This window comes from Adiantum capillus-veneris, chromosome 27 (genome assembly GCF_014529385.1).
Source record: "Adiantum capillus-veneris isolate H3 chromosome 27, ASM1452938v2, whole genome shotgun sequence".
Classification (NCBI taxonomy): domain Eukaryota; kingdom Viridiplantae; phylum Streptophyta; class Polypodiopsida; order Polypodiales; family Pteridaceae; genus Adiantum; species Adiantum capillus-veneris.
In genome coordinates, this window is record NC_140957.1 from 112,397,874 (window position 1) to 112,418,389 (window position 20,516).

Sequence of the window (20,516 nt, forward strand, 5' to 3'; positions counted from 1 at the left end):
TATATTGTTGTTCACTACAATTGTGTGTGTGTGTGTGTGTGTGTGTGTGTGTGTGTGTGTGTGTGTGTGTGTGTGTGTGTGTGTGTGTGTGTGTGTGTGTGTGTGTGTGTGTGTGCACGCGCACGAGAGAGAGAGAGATAGAGAGAGAGAGAGAGAGAGAGAGAGAGAGAGAGAGTGATAATTGCTTGCAAGGAGATTTCTGCAGAGCAGGAGCGCAAGGTATGCATATCACTACAATTTTGTGTGTGTGTGTGTGTGTGTGTGTGTGTGTGTGTGTGAGAGAGAGAGAGAGAGAGAGAGAGACAACATTGAACCTTTTATGCGCCGCTCGACTAAACTTTCCCTTCTCCTCTCTTCTCTTTGTGAGCACTGAGCGAGGACATGCGCTCTCTCTCTCTCCCTCGATTTGTGTACAAGTTCGCCAAGCCGAATTTATACACAGAAGCAGAGAAGGGGCATGTATGCTGCCCAATTTGATTCACAAGCCATCAGAGGAGGAGGTGGAGGCTCTTCCAAGCAATTCATATCGCCCTAAGGGCAGCAAGCCTTCTGGGCACACGGCTTCCTCCCTTGATTATGTTCTGCGTGAGCAACGCCCACTCTTTGTCATGGGTGGCATTGCAATTTCCTCAATGCTCTTCCTTCTCAATCCGCATCTTCTTAACCAACAGTCCTGTCAAAGTGCTTTGCGTCAACACCGATCTAGTAACGAGGAGAGGTAGCTTCTCCTATCTCTACAAAGATCCCTAGCCTTTATAGCCAAGGGTTTAGCCCTGGCGCAAAAGACATAACTTGGACTAAAGCGCAAAGCTTTGTGTGTGCTTGTCACTGGGGGTTCAGTTTTGTTGGCAGTCATCTTGTAGATCGCCTCATCCCACGAGAAGACGGCGTAATTGTTGTGGACAATTTTTCCACGGCGTGTAAGGCGAATGCGATGCAATTTTCTAATCCACAATTTGAGCTGATAGACATAATGTCGTGGACCCGCTACTTCGAGAGGTCAATCAGATCTACCATCTTGCATGCCCTGCTTCACCTGTCCATTATGAGCACAACCCTGTCGAGACAATAAATACAAATGTAGTTGGCACTCTCAACCTACTTGGACTTACAAAGAGAGTGGGTGCCCATTTCCTACTCACAAGTACGAGTGAAGCTTATGTTTATGGAGATCCATTAGAGCACCCACAGCGAGAGTCATACTGGGGCAATGTAAACCCTATAGGAATTTGAAGCTATTATGATGAAGGGAACCGAACCACGAAGACTCTTACTATGGATTATCGTAGGGGTGCAGGTGTTGAGGTTCGCATTGCTCGCATTTTCAACACTTAAGAAAGTGTATGGACAATGGAGGGGTTGTTAGCAACTTTGTTGCCCAGTCTTTATGCAAAGATCCTGTAATGGAATTTGCCTATTCAATTTGAGATTAGCGGAATTTAATGAGAGTACTTTCAAGAAATGATTTTGTGAGCATAGCGGGTAGACATAATTGAAGATAGCAACATAATTATAGCAATTAGTTAACTTGGCATGGACAATACTTTTGCAAGAGAGAGAATTTAGAGAACATGACAACAGTTGAGGACCGGATTTATGTGGAGCCGGTCCCCCCTCCAATAGGCATTTGTATTATGATTTCTCCCATAAAGAGAGACTTGTTACAATACATTCTTTGTGTTCCTTGTGACCTAGGTGAAGCAATGAAGATGGAAAGCTTCATGCATCACCATCATAGCATAACCTAAACTTGAAGAAAGCTTTAACTATACCAAGCCTTAGTCCCAAGACCTCAAACACCTTCGAAGGTGGAGAGAGCTAGCAGGGAATGAGGGTAGGGAAGAGGAAGAAGAAACATTTCATACGAGAAAGAGCTAGTTCCTCACTTATCATAACTCTTGTGCTAGCATACATAATAGCATAGTAATGAAGAAGAAATAGATGGCAAGCTCAAGCATTGAAGCATGGCTCTTGGATGGATTTGCACTCCATAGCCAAGAGTGTTGGTGTAGGCTCTCAACCTCTACTTGCTTGGAGAAGGAGAGGGAGATCTTGCACTTTGCATAGTACACAATGAGAGTGCTTGTGAGTGTGTGTGGGTGAGTATACCCCCTAAGAACCCCCCTAGCTTGCTTGGGTCGACCCCCCCTTGTAGCTCATGCTTGAAGCTCATTGGACCCCTCTAGGCCTAGCCAATCACAAGCAGGAGCCATTACAAGCAACAGGGATAGCCTTGGGACAAGTGTCCCCCTTTCCCCTTTGAGAGACAGGACTTGATAAATGCAAAAACAATTAGATAATTCAAGTAATTTATCATTGGACCCCTTTGAAGCCTAGCCAATAGGCTTCAAGCAACACATGAAGGTAACATGGGTAGGGACCTGACATGTGTCCTTGTTGCCTCTTCAGGTTGGGGCTTCCCTTGTGAGTGTGAGTGTGTGTTCTCTCTCTAATCCCTAGGAAAAGGGCTCGCCCCCCCTCTTGTAGGGATGCTTTTGACTTTAGGAGCTCAAGCACCTTAGTCATCAAGCATGACAAAGCACTTGGACTAGGGGGTATTCCCACAAGCATCTCAGGCAAGCATGTCAAGGCACCTCAAGCACCTTAATCAAGCGGCAAGTCAAGCACCTCAAGCATGGAGTAAGTCAAGCACCTCAAGCACCTTAATCAAGCACCTCAAGCAGGACAAACACCTCAAGCACGACAAGCACCTCAAGCAGGTCAAGCACCTCGAGCTTGGGCCAGGTTCCCACCTCAAGCTCAGCCAAGGTCAAAGGACTTTTACACACATTATTGGAGGTCTTCAATGAAGCTAACCCTAAGGTCTTATGCTCCATTGGTTAGCCTTGCTCTTGATAGACCATCTCCCATTTGGGCCCCTTTACTATTGGCCCCGTGTTGAGATAGATCTATAAGCACCTATCTATATCTTAACACTTGTTCCCATTTATTCTCCCACATTAAGTGATCAATTTAATATGAGAAAATCATTTGGGTTGGTTAGATATTAGATTTTATGACAGATCCTCTCTCTTGAAATCATAGTCGTCCTCGACTATGAGGTAGAAGAGATAAAGGCTTAGTCATTAGTCAATCGTACTTAGCGGGTAGAGGATCCCTTTTTTACCCTACGACATCTTTCCAAGATGGATGATTAATCCATTTGGTGCTTGGGAGACATAGCTGCCGCAAGCATGTCTGCTCTTTAGTCCATTTCATTCTCCCAAAGTAGAGTGACAAATTCTACTTGGTGTTTGAGAGACATCGTCATCACAAACATGATTCTAAGCATGCATACTAGTTAAATTTGTGCACAATTAAAAAGAGGATTAGTCTTATAAGACAAAAACATGAGTCATTTAAAAGAGAGTTGTACATTTGCTTACTCTAATGTAGCATTGTAAGCATTGACAAGGTTCATACTATCCTTAAGTTGTACTCCTTGCATCCATTTAGCATCTTCAAAAGGATAATTTTTGAACTTAATTAGATACCGTCGGATTATCTTAACATGTCGTAGTACCTTGTCTTCATGCCGAAGGACAGCTTCGGGTTGTAGCACCTCTTCTTGGTCTTCAACTTCGGGAGGGTCTTCAATAATTGGTTCAGTTGGTGGCTCTCCTTTGTAGGGCTTAAGTAGGCTTACATGAAAGGCATTGTGTATAAGCCAATGGTTGGGCAACTTGAGTTGATAAGCCGTCTCATTGATGGGCTTCAAGATTTGGAAAGGACCATAGTATCTTTTTGCTAGTTTAGCATAATAATTTTGATGGCCCGTAGGATTTTTGCCCGTCGTTTGCCTTAATCGAGCCTTAGGAAACTTGAGTAAGACCCAATCATTTTCTTTGAACATTAAGGCTCTTCTGTGCTTATCAGCAGCAGCTTTTTGCCTTTGTTGAGAGATGGCTATAGCCTCCCTAATCTTTTGAAAAGATTCTTGTAGGTCACGGCTATACTCATCGGCGGCGAAGATCTTCCCATGTACTTTGAGTAGCAAGGGACTTTTAGGTCTTCCCTCTATGATCTCGAAAGGTGCTTTCCCCGCAGAAGTATGTACAGTATTATTGTAGGCATACTCTACTAGAGGTAAATACTTTTCCCATTGTGAGCGTTGATCTACTTCGGTAACATAAGTCTTGAGTAGATCGAGTATCGTAAGATTGGCTATCTCAATTTGGCCATCCGTTTGTGGGTGATAGGCCGAAGAGAAATTCAATCTTGTTCCTAGATTTTCAAAGAGACCTTTCCAAAAATTATTGGTCATTCTAGGATCTCTATCTGACACGATGGATGTGGGTAATCCATGGTGCTTGAAAATCTGAGGTATGAAGAGAGTTGCCATTTGATGTGCCTTAATAGTCTTTTTGACAGGAATAAAATGTGCTTGCTTGCTAAACCTGTCGACTATTGTCCATATTCCTGTATTCCCATGGATAAACTTGGGTAATCCAAAGATGAAATCCATGGATATACTCTCCCATGGTGAATTTGGAATAGGCAATGGCTGGAGTAATCCAGGTTGCTTCCCTCTATCATACTTGGTCTTTTGGCATACTACACATTTTGAAACATACTCTTGTATGTCCACTTTCATGGTAGGCCAATAGAAATACGTCTCTACTCCTCGGAGAGTAGGTTGAATACCTCTATGCCCTGCATATGGAGGAGCATGGGATTCATACATAACCTTCTCATGAAGGGAATGGGTAACACATAGCCTATTGCCGTGGAGAAGATAACCATCCTGCAAGGTGAATGGTTCCTCTAGCAAGGGCTGACATTATGTCTCTAAAGTCAGGGTCAGTAGCATACTCATCTATCATAGAGGATAGATCATTGTGAGTAGCTATAGACACCGCATTAACTTTTGGTCTTCGTGAAAGTGCATCGGCAACTTGATTGTGCTTACCAGCTATGTGAGCAATATGGAAATTAAATTGCGAAAGAAAATTTGCCCACCTCATTTGTTTATCGGAAAGTTTGGTTTGCATCATGAAATACTTGAGACTTTGGTGGTCGGTTCGTAGGATAAATGGAGTCCCCAATAGGTAGTGCTTCCATGTATCTAGGGCATGTAGAACAACTAAAAGCTCTTTCTCATAAATGCCCAAGACTCGTTCATCACTATTGAGCCTTCGGCTCTCATATGCTATGGCATGCCCTTCTTGAAGAAAAACCGCTCCAAGGCAATCACCACAAGCATCACATTGGACCTCAAATGGTTTTGAGAGATCCGAAAGCACGAGGACTGGTTGGGAAGTAAGCTTCTCTTTGAGTTTTTCAAAAGCATTTTGCTCCTTAGCAGTCCATACAAACTTAACGTTTTTCTTTGTTAAGTCGTGTAGTGGTCTTGCTACTGGAGAGAATTTTGCTATGAAGCGTCTATAGTATGCACACATACCAATAAAGCTTCTTAGCTCATGTAGATTCCTTGGGTTAGGCCATGATTATATTACCTCTAACTTTGATGGATCCATACGAATACCATCGTGAGAGATAATATGACCTAGATATTGAATCTCTTGAAGGAAGAATTCACTTTTCTTTTGGTTGAGAAAAAGTTTGTTTTCCCTCAAGGCTTGAAAAATCACTTGGAGATGTTGCTTATGTTTCTCCAAAGATTTGGAGTAGATGATGATATCATCAAAGAACACTCGAGTGAATTTACGATATGGTCTAAAAATTTTCTCCATGAGACGATTGAAAGTAGCTGGTGCATTAGTCAAGCCAAAAGGCATGACTAGATATTCATAAAGACCAAATGTTGTGTGAAACGCGGTCTTTAGGATATCTTCATCCACTATCCTTATTTGATGATAGCCACTCTTAAGGTCAATCCTACTGAAGTAGGTAGAGCCTTGTAGCTTATCAAACAGATCTTTTACCCGAGGCATGGGAAATCTGTTTTTGATAGTGATATGGTTTAGTGCTCGATAGTTCACACACATACGGTATGTACCATCTTTCTTTTGCACTAAAAGGACTGGAGAACAAAAGGGAGAGGAACTAGGCCTCACCATCCCTTTGTCTACCAATTCCTGTACTTCCCTCATAATCTCCTCTTGTTGAGCTTGTGAGACTCGATAAGGAGGTTTGTTAGGCGGTGAGCTTCCTGGAAGGAGCTCAATACGATGGTCGTCATCCCCTCGTTTTGGAGGTAGGTCCATAGGGATATCATCGATGAACACATCTTGGAATCCTTTTAGAAAAGTAGACAAGTCTAACTCTTCTTGATTCCTATCATTTTCATTTGATGAAACATTATTAGCTTTTAGAGACTCTTTGACATAAATCATGTACGCAGAAACTGAGCTCTTCATTGATTTATCAAAAGAAAGAGGATTTACAAGTGGAATAGTGCGACCACGCTCACTAGCATCTATATACATGTTCTTTCCCCTGTAGGTGAAGTAAATTCTCCTTTCAGGGAACTTCATGTTGGCATCCATGCAATCAAACCATGGTGCCCCTAGGATAACATCCTGATGTTGGAGAGGAGAGATGAAGAAGTCTTCTTTGTCGACATAGCTTTGGACATGAAGCCTCAACTTCCCAATCAAGGGAGTAACGGAGGCTTGTTGTCCCTTGAAAGCTGCATCAGCTGTTACTATATCTCCCATCTCAAAAGCTTGAATGCCCAACTTGGTGGCCAACTCTATTGATATGAAGTTGAGAGTAGAGCCAGGGTCAAACAAGATGAAGGCATCATGCTCTCTTACCTTTCCCCAAGCATAGGAGAGTGATGATCCTTTGCAATGAGCATCCTCTTTTGGAGCTTCGATGGTGGAAGCCCTAGGAGTCTCATTGCAAGTATTCTTCTTGGGGCAAGAACGATAGCCATGTCCTTGCTCCCCACACTTGAAACATTTATGGTCCTTGCGAAAAGCTTCAAGCTCTTCACGAGAGAGTTTGTTTTTACCTTTGTAAACTCCCTTCTCCTTGGACCGATTGTTGTTGTTGTTGGAAGTGCCTTGGGAATTATTTTGTGCATTGGATTTCCCCTTTGCATCATTTTTATCTTTGTTTTCCATGGGCTTGACATTACGTCTAGCCCCTTGATGGAAATTGATGCGTGAAGCAACCATGGTGTGATGGATTACTTCGGTAATAGTACCAGGCCGTTGAGAGTTGATGTATTCGGCCATCTCTTCAGGTAATCCCGCACAGAATTGCTGTCTTTGCTCGACAAAGTCTATCTTTTGAAAGACAGTATCTTTGAGATGTAAATCCCAAAACTTGTCTACATACTTGTTGATAGACTCATGAGAGAGAAGCTTCAAGCCGCGCCATTCGGTAAGAACTTTATCTTTAGTATCACTTGGAAGAAATTGCTTCATGATGGAAACTCGTAGAGTTTTCCATGTCTTTGGGGCTTCTCCATTGCCACGAAGGCTAGCCCACCATTGACGAGCTGATTTTTGGAAGTGCATAGCTACATGGCGTAGCTTGGAGGACTCTGTGAAGCCCTCGTCCCCAAAGGCCCCATCAAATTGTTGGATGAAGGCCAACACTTTGTCGGTAGCACCAAAGGTGCCATCGTAGGTGAGAAAAGAGATACTCTTTCCTCCCTCCTTGAACTTCTTTAGCTTTTGTGACCTTCGCCATGCAGGAAATGATTTGCGATGTCCTCCCCTCTTGTATTCTCTAGGAGAATAGCCATAACTTTCATCGGAAGAGGAGGAAGGTGAAGAAGAAGGAGAAGAGGGTGACCTCTTCCTAGCCCTTTTCTTCCTTTGTTTCCTCTCTTGCCTTTCAGAGTGATGAGGAGAAGGACTATAGGTTGCTCTTTTCCTCGGGAGGAGTAGGCGATCGTCTAGACCGCCGTTTTCGTGGAGCCACATCTTCAGAAGAACTTAAACTGTCATTGCTTTCTTTCTCTTTGGATTCCTCCTCTCGAATGGGAGAGAGTCTTCTTTTGGGGGTCTCTTCAAGAGGCCTCCTAAGCTCTCTCTCCTCTGGGAGAGGAAGGGAAATTCCATAAGCACGAAGTTATTGAGTAACTTCGGCTTGCAAAATAGGGTTGCCCATAGCTTGTTGCAACCTAGTGACAAGATAATTCACAAACATGGGAGCATCATCATTAGCACCTTCATGTGCAAAATCAAAGCTATCAATGTTCATTCTACTCTCTTGATTATTGTCAGCCATGTTAACAAAATTTATGTTTATACTTAGTGTATGCTTTGGCAATACAAAACATTAGTTGCCACTCCTCTTATCCTTTGAAAATTGGCTCTTAAGTATCTACACCCATGGCTCAAAGTTGTTAATTATAGAGAGTAGAGGAGTAGGTCTAACATAGCAGAGTTACCAAGGGTTAGCTCGTTTCGGACTTCTTATGGCTCAATAATGGTAAAGCCGTAGGCAAGTCTAAAAAGACTCCATTATTAAGTCCAAAGCTCCCGAGGTGTGCACCATCCCCCACATAGTGGGCTTAGCAAAACAGATATTAGATCCCAGTTCCACTTACTCTATTATAATTAACAACATCAACCATTTATAGGCTACTTAAGGACCTCTCTTCTTAAGCAAGAAAAGAGAAACCAAATGCTCTAATACCAATGTAATGGAATTTGCCTATTCAATTTGAGATTAGCGGAATTTAATGAGAGTACTTTCAAGAAATGATTTTGTGAGCATAGCGGGTAGACATAATTGAAGATAGCAACATAATTATAGCAATTAGTTAACTTGGCATGGACAATACTTTTGCAAGAGAGAGAATTTAGAGAACATGACAACAGTTGAGGACCGGATTTATGTGGAGCCATTCCCCCCTCCAATAGGCATTTGTATTATGATTTCTCCCATAAAGAGAGACTTGTTACAATACATTCTTTGTGTTCCTTGTGACCTAGGTGAAGCAATGAAGATGGAAAGCTTCATGCATCACCATCATAGCATAACCTAAACTTGAAGAAAGCTTTAACTATACCAAGCCTTAGTCCCAAGACCTCAAACACCTTCGAAGGTGGAGAGAGCTAGCAGGGAATGAGGGTAGGGAAGAGGAAGAAGAAACATTTCATACGAGAAAGAGCTAGTTCCTCACTTATCATAACTCTTGTGCTAGCATACATAATAGCATAGTAATGAAGAAGAAATAGATGGCAAGCTCAAGCATTGAAGCATGGCTCTTGGATGGATTTGCACTCCATAGCCAAGAGTGTTGGTGTAGGCTCTCAACCTCTACTTGCTTGGAGAAGGAGAGGGAGATCTTGCACTTTGCATAGTACACAATGAGAGTGCTTGTGAGTGTGTGTGGGTGAGTATACCCCCTAAGCACCCCCCTAGCTTGCTTGGGTCGACCCCCCCTTGTAGCTCATGCTTGAAGCTCATTGGACCCCTCTAGGCCTAGCCAATCACAAGCAGGAGCCATTACAAGCAACAGGGATAGCCTTGGGACAAGTGTCCCCCTTTCCCCTTTGAGAGACAAGACTTGATAAATGCAAAAACAATTAGATAATTCAAGTAATTTATCATTGGACCCCTTTGAAGCCTAGCCAATAGGCTTCAAGCAACACATGAAGATAACATGGGTAGGGACCTGATATGTGTCCTTGCTGCCTCTTCAAGTTGGGGCTTCCCTTGTGAGTGTGAGTGTGTGTTCTTTCTCTAATCCCTAGGAAAAGGGTTCGCCCCCCCTCTTGTAGGGATGCTTTTGAATTTAGGAGCTCAAGCACCTTAGTCATCAAGCATGACAAAGCACTTGGACTAGGGGGTATTCCCACAAGCATCTCAGGCAAGCATGTCAAGGCACCTCAAGCACCTTAATCAAGCGGCAAGTCAAGCACCTCAAGCATGGAGTAAGTCAAGCACCTCAAGCATGGACTAAGTCAAGCACCCCAAGCACCTTAATCAAGCACCTCAAGCAGTACAAACACCTCAAGCACGACAAGCACCTCAAGCACCTCGAGCTTGGGCCGGGTTCCTACCTCAAGCTCAACCCTAGCTTACCTAAGGTCAAAGGACTTTTACACACATTATTGGAGGTCTTCAATGAAGCTAACCCTAAGGTCTTATGCTCCATTGGTTAGCCTTGCTCTTGATAGACCATCTCCCATTTGGGCCCCTTTACTATTGGCCCCGTGTTGAGATAGATCTATAAGCACCTATCTATATCTTAACACTTGTTCCCGTTTATTCTCCCACATTAAGTGATCAATTTAAATGAGAAAATCATTTGGGTTGGTTAGATATTAGATTTTATGACAGATCCCATAACTATTTATGGTGATGGAAAGCAACATAAGTTTTCAAGCTGTTTCTGAGCTTGTTGAGGATTGGATACACCTAATGGAGGGTGAACACGTTGGTCCGTTTAATCTCGAAAACCTTGGAGAATTCACAATGCTGGAGCTGGTTGACAAAGAAGTTATTGACCCAAATGCGAGTATATAGTTTTGAAAGAACACAGAATATTATTCACATAAGAGGAAACCATACATCTCAAAAGCTAAGAACTTGGATCCCAAAATTCCCTTAAGACTTTGTTTCCCAATATTTACCCAAAGAGCCCATGATTGTTTATGGCAATGGCAAGCAAACCAGAAGTTTTCAATTGTTTCTGATCTTGTTGAGAGTTGGATACACCTAATGGAGGGTGAACACATTGGTCTGTTTAATCTCAAAAACCTGGAGGATTCACAATGCTAGAGCTAGTTGAGGTCGTCAAGTTATTGAACCAAATGCAAGGATGTAGTTTCAAAAGAACACAAAAGATGATCCACATAAAATGAAACCATACATCTCAAAAGCTAAGAACTTGCTAGGATGGAAGCGCAAAATTCCCTTGAGAGAAGGCCTCCTATGATGGTGGAGGATTTCCAACGACAGGAATTTCAAGATACTAAGGAGTTTACCAAGGGTGAGGATACCATTCTACTAACTAGCTTAGACATTTTAATCTAATCAACCTAGAAGCTTTACCTCAATTGAATGCCTCTTGAGCCAAGAGCTAAATGTAGAATACAAAAAGCTTCATGTTGGACAGAAATCCAATTAGCAACGTTTATTTCTAAAGTAACATGTTATTGCAAATCTCGGCCTCAGTGTTAGCCGGCTGCTAAACCTCACCATATCGGTGCAAGAAAATTGAGAACCACAGACATATAATGTCAATCCATGGGACGTAGTTGACCCGACTAGTGCATGGAGGCAAGAAGAGATAGCTAATCTCTTAGAAATCCAAGTCTAGTGTGCTCTCACCTAGATCGGTTTCAGGTGTGAATCAAACACCAAAAGCTAACCTTCTTATCTCAAGTCTACTAAGATGATTTCGTGTAGCTATAGTGCTCCAAATGCAATGAAACTTGCTACCTAGAATGTGCAGAGTATCCTCACCAACCTCATGTGCGCAAAAGTCATTCTCGACACTTGGACAAAATCGCTCCAAAGATAAACAACCTGTTTTGGGTAGGTCGATTTCGGCCTCCGAAGCGCTCTATACCTTCCTTATGACGTGCTCTATCTACTGTTATGGTCAAAAACCAATTTTGATATGTGTATGGTGTGTAAGGAATGAAAATAGCCCATAGATGGGCACGACTAAAACCACAACTTCATCATGAGAAACTTATGTAGAAAGGAAGAGCTTTCACATGTGAGCGCGTTGGTATGCTCGGAATCGTAATGTAACACCACACAAGGGAGTGTTAACCCTCACGGCTCACGGACACCCTATCACCTACGAGACGGACGTTGTAACCTACGGTGGACATTGTATTATTTATTTGGTAGAGTCAGGTACCGGGCTTGTCAGTCCAATAGGAAAAGGGTAAGAGTGATCTCCGATGAGAGGCGCACTCTAACTGGGACATTCAAGGGAATAGTTGGCTAAGCATGGGCGCCCAAGTGTGAATGGGGTGAGCTCATATAAAAGCCAACTAAACCTAAAATTCACTTATTCTCTCATTTGTGCAATAGAAGAGTGCTCTTGCTCCATCTCCATCTCCATCTTCTTCTTCTTCACCTCCTTGTGTGTGTGTGTGTGTGTGTGTGTGTGTGTGAGAGAGAGAGAGAGAGAGAGAGAGAGAGAGAGAGAGAGAGAGAGAGAGAGAGTGCGATTGAGCATTGCGGCGGCACGACGGCGGTGAAGCGGTTGAGTGCGACATAACGGCGTCTCCTTCTTCTGCGCGGCGAGGAATCCTCCACGGCAGGAGCATAGAGCGGCGAGTGACACACCATTGCCCTCTTTTGAGCTTACTAGTTAAGCTAGTTGTGTGCTTGGAGCCGTTTGTGGCTCGCACACAGTGTTAGGCAAGGCCCTTGCTTCGACAGTGCGGCAAGGAGCGCACATTTTTGGCGCCGTTGCCGGGGAATCGCCTTGCACTAAGCCCAAGAGGCACTTTGTGCTTCTCCTATGAGTTGTTTGTAGTAGGAAAGAAGAGGAAGAGGAAGAGGAAGAGGAAGAGGAATGAGTTATTTTTCTACAAGTTGTTAATTTTTGTATTGTCTGCAAGTTCTGCGATTTTTGCATAATGTTGTGTTTTCCGTTTGCACACAGTCTTTGCACAATTAGTAGTCGTTAGCTTGTTCGCAGTGAATGAATAAGTAGGTAGACAGTTAGCAATTTCTGTTTGCACACAATCTTTACACAGTTTTCTGTCAAGGTTTGCCTGCACACAGTCTTTGCACAGTAAGGTAGTAGTGAGAGAGGAAGTAGGTGGACAGTTAGCCCACTGTCAGTAAGCAGTTAGCAGAGTGGTTAACAGATTAGTTAGTAGATTAGTTAGTGGTTAGCAGCACTGTTAGTAAGTAGATAAGGTAGTGAGCTGTCTGTGAGCTGTGAGCTGTTGACAGAGAGGTTAGGTAGGTGTTGACAGTGTGTGTGGCCAAGAAAGGGTCACCTAAACCGCGCACGGTCGTCGCCTAAAAAAAAAAAAAAAAAACCAAAAATATTTAAGCGTGAGTGACTGGGGGGCTACACTAAAATTTTGATCGGGATCATTTCCTCAAGCCGAAAATATTTAAGCGTGAGTGACTAGGGGGCTACACTAAAATTTTGATCGGGATCGTTTGCCCAAGCCCAAGCCCAAGCCCAAGCCCAGGCCCAGGCCTCAGTCCTCAGTCTTATGATATATGTTGGGGTATAAAGCCCAATGTGGTCGCCCAGGTAAGTGGGCGGGCCGCCAGGTATGTACACATATTCTTTTGTAAAAACCTAATAAGAACTCACTATGCTCTACACATTACAGTAGAGCGAGTTCACCATATCGTCGTGCTCTTCTTCTCGCACTCTCTCTCGTGTCGCACTTCCGCTCGTACTCCTTCAACTGGTATCAGAGCTCAGATCGAGGCTCGGGGCAGCACTGCAGGAGGCTAGAGTCACCAGCTCAGATTGGAGTGAAATTCGACAGGCGAAGACACGGCCCCAAATCCTGTGGGAAAAACCCAAAGGGCTCGGTGTTCTCAAAATTTCATTCTGAGGTCATCTCGTCCACCGTTCGGCTTCGACAAAGGTCTGCGCAGGCCATTTTCGACTACGTGGTCTCGACGGGTGCAGATCCTACTCTGCAAATTTGGGGTTTTTCGGCCTACGACTGCAGGTGCTGAGGATATCGACACTCCCAGAGTGTTGATTTGTGGCTGTCTACACATCGAAGGACGGCTCACAGTTCTTGGAGGCGTGTCACATACGACACGGGCGCATCTACACACAGACTGTAGGCGACATCCACTAGTTCATCAGGTAGCTTGTGTTTGCTGCTTGATATTCCAGATTTCATCCTGACATTGCAGGTACTTCCACATGGGATGTATTGTCAGAGATGATGTATGTCTGTTGAGGGTTTGCTGGCTGTGAGTCACACAACAAACAACCGCCGCAGCAGTTACAACATACATTGGGAAATTTGTGGATGTATGACTTTGTGGGAAGTCTATGTACTGTCAGATTTACTGCAGCCTTTGTTGAGGGTCGAGTGAGGTTTTATTGAGCTGGGGGATTCTCGAATGTTGAGATCCTTTCGGTGATACAGGTCTTGGAGCGATCCCTCGAGCACCCTTAGATAGGCAGCTAGGATGTATTGACTGTGAGTTAGACAGTTGGGATTGCATCTTTGCTTTACTGCCGTTGAGGGATTGTCGCAGTCTATGCTTACAGGACAGTGACAGGACAATTAGAGACAGTACAAGTGCAGGACAGGTTTAGCCACAGCTTACAGTGTTAGAGAGACAGTGGTTTTTTGAGCTGTTTTTTGGTCTGTTTTTTGAGTACACCAGAGCCATTTTACAAAGGAGACTCTGCCAAAATTTATGCAGAATCTGAAGCTTTCTTGGTTCATTTGACAGGTTGATATTGTTTCAGAGGTCAGTTTACAGGGGAAACTCTGCCGAATTTTTCCCAGGAAAGTAAACTACTGTGAAGCGTAGCTATGGCTGGATCACAGGACACTGCTCTTTACAATATCAAGAAGCTGGATGGAACCAATTTCCCATTGTGGAAGCAGCAGATTTGGCACGTGTTGGTACAAAAGAAGCAGATAAAACCTATAAAGCTCAAGGGGATAAAACCAGAAGATATGGACGAAGATGAATGGAGCGAAATGGATGAATTGGCACTTTCTACCATTATGCCGACTTTGGCAGAAAGCGTTTACTTCAATGTAGCAGACGAGATATCGGCTTATCAAGCATGGTTAAAGCTGAGTGATCTTTATGAGAAGCAGAGTGCAGCTTCACAGGTATACTGGCTTAAGAAGCTTGTTGACTTGAAGATGAAAGAAGGGACACCTATGTCCAATCATCTGAATGAATTCAGCACAATCTATAGTCAGTTGTCAGCTCAAGGTGTCAAGTTTTATGAACCTGTTAGAGCTATGTTCCTGTTGATCACATTGCCGGAAAGTTGGGACACTTTTCGCACAACTTTGAGTAATTCTGCACCTCCAGATGGTTTGAACATAGCAGGTGTAGAAGGAAGTCTGCTTACTGAAGAAACCAATAGAAAGACAATGGACAAAGGCAAAGGAACAGCCTTAGTTGTCAGGGGAAGGACCAAAGAAAGGTACAAAGGTGGAAAGAGGAATCAGTCTCGTAGCAAGTCCCGCAGTGCTAAAGTCAAGAGTGACATAGAATGCTACCATTGTGGCAAGAAGGGTCACATGAAAAGAGATTGCAGAGAATGGAAAGCAGAAAAAGGCAAAGAGAAAGCTGAAGACCATGGTGAGAAGAACAAGTCCTCAGTGAAGATTCAAGAAATAAATGTGACAAACATTGTTGCAGAGGATGACAGTCTAGTGTCAGGAGACATCTACTTCTTGAAGAATACAATGGACTCAGCTCTTCTTACAGCATCTGATGGAAATGCACTGAGTGATTGGATTATAGACTCAGGGGCATCACTTCATGTGTCTCCAAACAAGAAGTGGTTTACTTCTTATGTGACCACTAAAGATCATGTTCGGCCAGGCAATGGGCAGACATGTGAGATCTTAGGTGTTGGAGATGTTCAATTGAAGTTTCAGAATGGCTCTTCTTTCACGCTGAAGAATGTGAGACATGTTCCCACAATTACAAAGAGCTTGATCAGCACAGGTTTACTTGATGATGCTGGCTACGCCACCACTTTTGGACAGAACATGTGGAAGATATCCAAGGGTTCTATGACAGTAGCACATGGAGTAAAGTCTGGAGGACTTTACATGATTTATGTATCAAATGTCTCTAAAAATGTAATCAATGTAACCGAGCAGCCGAATGTTTCTTTGTGGCATAGCCGGTTAGGACATATGTCCAAGAAGGGAATGGAAATCTTGTCTTGTTCTGGTTATTTGCCTGGCTTTTCATTTAATGATTTTGAATTCTTTGAACATTGTCTGTATGGTAAGCAAACACAGCAGCCACATAAGCATAGAAGCAGTAGAAGAGATACACAGTTGGCACTTGTTCATAGTGATTTGTGTGGACCTATGCCTAACCTATCTCTAGGGGGAGCTTCTTACTTTATGACATTTATAGATGATTACTCAAGGAAAGTATGGGTTTACTTTCTCAAGCACAAGGATGAAGCGTTTAGTGTTTTCAAAACGTTTGTGACACTTGTGGAGAATCAGAGTGGCAAGAAGCTTAAATGCTTACGCACTGACAATGGTGGAGAGTATGTTTCAAAGGCCTTTCAGGACTTTTGTGAGTCAAAAGGTATAAAACGCAAACTTACTGCTCCTTACAATCCTCCTCAAAATGGTGTTGCTGAGAGGATGAATAGGACCATACAAGAGAAGGTCAGAAGTATGTTGTCTAATGCACAGTTGCCAAATGGGTTTTGGGCTGAAGCTGTATCAACAACTGTTCATCTTGTAAATAGATCTCCTAGCAAGGTTTTGCAGAAAGATTCAGTGCGAGAGATGGTATGGTCAGGCAAAATGCCCTCATACAAGCATCTCAGAGTCTTTGGCTGTGAGGCATATACTCATGTTCCAAAGGAATTTAGGAACAAACTTGAGCCAACGAGTAGAAAGTGCATCTTTCTAGGCTATGGTAATTCTGGTGAGATGGGGTACAGACTTTGGGATCCCGAATCCAGAAAGGTTGTCCGTAACAATTATGTTCACTTTAATGAATCCAAATATCATTCTAAACCAGAGAGGGTTGAGGAGATTAGAAGAGTTGTCTTCCAAGAAGATGGACCTGCACGTGCAAGACAAAATGTCAGGGCTCAAGAGGAGCAAGGACAGGATAGAGTGGAACCACAGGTTGTGGCTGAGCCTGAGCCACCTATTGTGCGTAGATCTGGACGTGTCACGCGACCTCCTGACAGGTTTGTTCCATCTATGAATTATGTCATGTTGACTGATTGCAATGAGCCTTCATGTTACAAGGAAGCAGTGCAAATGAAGGACTCCGGGAATTGGCAATTGGCCATGCAGTCAGAGATGACAGCTCTACATAAAAACTAGACATGGAAGCTAGTTAAATTACCACGGGGCAAAAAGGCTCTACCCTGTAAATGGGTTTACAGGTATAAGATCACCGCTCATGATAGTCAGCCAAAGTACAAAGCAAGGCTTGTTGCCAAGGGCTTTAAGCAAGAACAAGGCATTGACTTTGATGAAGTCTTCTCTCCGGTGGTCAAGATGACTACATTGAGATTCTTTCTTGCATTGGTTGTCATATTAGATTTGGTGTTGCACCAAATGGATGTCAAGACAACGTTCTTGCATGGTGATTTAGATGTGGAAATTTACATGCAGCAGCTAGAAGGGTTTGTTGAGAAAGGCAAGGAAGATTGGGTATGCCAGTTGTTAAAGAGTCTTTATGGCTTAAAACAATCACCGAGGGCATGGTACCATAAATTCCACAAGTTTATGCTTTCTCAAGGCTACAAACGTAGTGAGTTCGATCACTGTCTATATACAAAGAAGGCTAAGGATGGCAGTTGGCAGATCCTTATTTTGTATGTGGATGACATATTGATTGCTGGCAAGCACTTGGAAGAAATTTCAGCTTTGAAGTCAAAGATGGCAAAATCGTTTGACATGAAAGACATGGGTGAGGCAAGTCATATACTTGGTATGCGCATTGAGAGAGACAGATCAAAGAAGTTGATTTGGTTATCTCAAACAGAGTATATTGACAAGGTTTTGCAACGTTTCAATATGGAGAAGGGAAAGGCATTGAGTGTTCCATTGCCACCATATGTGAAACTTAGCAAACAAGATTGTCCTGCGTTTGAGGAAGAACAGGCTGAAATGGATAAGATTCCATATGCGTCTGCAGTGGGTAGTTTGATGTATGCAATGATTGCTACTCGCCCAGAAATTGCATTTGCAGTGGGAGTAGTAAGTCGATACATGTCAAACCCAGGCAAGAAACATTGGGAGGCAGTGAAAGGAATATTGAGATACCTGAAAGCTACAAAGAGTATGTGCATATGCTATGGGAGTCAGGAGCTAAGTGTAAAGGGTTTTACAGACTCAGATTATGCAGGTGACTCAGATTAGACTCATATCGCGTCTAGTGATTCTTCCTCTGACTATGAAGTCATGGAGGGGTATCCTACACCAAACCCTGATGGTTCAAGTCAAGACATGCATGCCATGGGCCCACGGTCCGGGTCCAGCGTGTTTAGCCGCTTAAAAGAGACCCTTAGTAGAGCTACTCGCTCCGAACATGCGGTTAATGAAATAAATGAAGGAAGTGGGGAAGTAAATTCGTCATTCATGCCTAAAATAGACCCTATGCTTCTTGAGAGTGTGCATGTGAATGTTCCATCCACTGCACCTCCTGATCCTTTAGGACTATCTCCCTCTGAGGTTTTACTACCCGATAGTAGGAGTCTTGCCGAAGTACAAGAGATCGAACGCTATATGCAAGCAACAAGGGAGAGGGAAATTGAGAACCTACGAAGGCTAGAACAAAGTCGAGCCCTAAAAGCAAAGGCTCCTATGACAACAATCATGCCAGCCGAGCAACCGAGTGCTCCCAAGGTAGCAGTCACGGAGGGGCAAGCGATGGGGAGCAATAATGCTTCCACTTCGAGGGAAACCTCCAGCACGCCAGGCCTAGATGGGATATTCCTAAACAAAAATTGGGAGTATGACCTACAAGCAAAAGCTTTAACTGATCAGTGCACAGGACACACCTATCATGTGGGTTGGTTAGATGTTCTATAATCCACATCGGGTGCTACTAGCATAGATGAGCAACAACAGAAAGTCTGTGATGTCCTCCATAGGATTGTCGAGTTAGAAAGACATAACACAGGGATCAACATGCCTTCAACAGGCCTAATGATATTCTTGGATACGGGAAAGGCCAAACAATCAACCCTATCACAAATGGAGACTCCCTCAGTGAGCCCCATTGATCCTCCATATGTTGTTTCGCCAGGAGCCTCAATACAATCTGAGCCCACAAGTGGCAGCTTTACCTTCCCAAATCTAGCTCATCTTTCTCTTAATGACACTACGGCTACCATGCATATCCTAGTGGTGAGCATGACAAGAAGTACACCATGGAGTTCATTTGTTAACACTGCGCCGATGCCTAGTAGCACAGTGCCCCCAACTATACCTACATGTATGTATCAATCATGTGCACCTGTCGTACCTCAGCCTCATGTAGCTCCTACACCTCCGATTATTCCAAGAGCTTACAATCCACAATGGCATTATCCAAACTCTTATACAAGTGGAGCCATGCCATTTAATAATAACATGCCATATCAGGCACCCCCTATGCCTAGGGCCACGCCTGTAAACTTTGGACCACCGTCTGGTACACCACCATACGAAATATGGGACCCAAGAGCCGCACGTATGCCAAGGCCAAGGCCAACTCCCATCTCACATGTGGTTTGAGGAGCACATACACCCATTATACCTGCTCAAATAGGAGATTTGGCAGTATTTGCTCAAACTATCGGTCGCTCTATTGCGGAAAACATGCGTAGTGCACCTGATAGAGAGCCTAGGAGCAAGGCAGTTCAAGTAGCTAAGCTCACACAGAAATTCAGTGGAGACGGAGATGCTAGAAAGAACATGGAAGTCTTTGAACATGTGTGCGATTCCTTGGAAGAGCACAATGAGCTACATAAGTGTAAAGCTTTGAGTTTGACCCTAAGCGGAAAGGCTGGAGATTGGTATAGAACCTTAAGAGTAGAAGAGAAAACGATCTACTCTACTCTTAGGAGACTGTTCTTAAATGAATACATACGAGAGGGAGTACTTTGGGGTGTAGCCTCTCAGCTCCAGAAAGCCCAACGAGAAGAAGGTGAATCCGTGAGAGACTTCATTAGTCGCCTAAAGAATTTGAATTCTCGATGCAATCCAAATGAGCGATTCAACAACAACCAATTGCTCGATAGATTCATTAGGGGACTACGATATGAAAGTATCTATAATGGCCTAGTCATTAGAGGTATCACTACTTGGGAAGCAGTCACCATGAATGCAATCCAATTGGAGGATAATTTAATGATTTCAGGAGAAAGAGTGTCCGCTGAGCCGAAGTCTAGTAGCTCGCAAGCGTCAGGGCATGAGCCAATGAAGATAAAGCCAATCGTGAAAGAGCAAACGATATCTGAGATGACTTTGGCAGATCTCACCAAGGCCATCCAAGAAAGCCTTAGGGGTAATCGTGCTCCACAAAACACTCATATGTATCCAAGAAGGGAGCAACAATGGTGCTCAATTTGCTTGGGCCCACATACTACGAGTGAATGCCCTACTTTCAGAGTAAAGTTTAACGGGACTTGTAACGCGTGTGGTAGGTATGGCCATCAAGCGAAGGATTGCCTAATGCTTAAACGCATCATGGAAAATAGACCGCCTATAGCTTGGGCAGACTCACCTCGAGTTCCTGCATTGATGCCTACCCCACCCATGGAGCAACAGTTGCCATTACAACACATGGTCCCTAGAACCCAAAATGTGGTCCAAACCACACCGTTGCCACCTCCAGTGCTAGGACCGCAACCCCCTCATCCAAGAGTTACACGTATGAACCAAATAGGTTGCGAGTCATCTAGTACTTATGTAGATTGCGAAGAGGACATAGACTCTAGTATCACCTATGGA

General features: G+C 43.6%; 2 pseudogenes; one reads left to right on the top strand and one right to left on the bottom strand.

Moving 5' to 3' along the window:
* The window catches only part of LOC147422580 (uncharacterized), a 131,704-nt pseudogene that overhangs the window by 32,917 nt on the left and 78,271 nt on the right, over positions 1-20,516 (bottom strand).
* LOC147422582 (UDP-glucuronic acid decarboxylase 4 pseudogene) lies at positions 462-10,908 on the top strand (annotated as a pseudogene).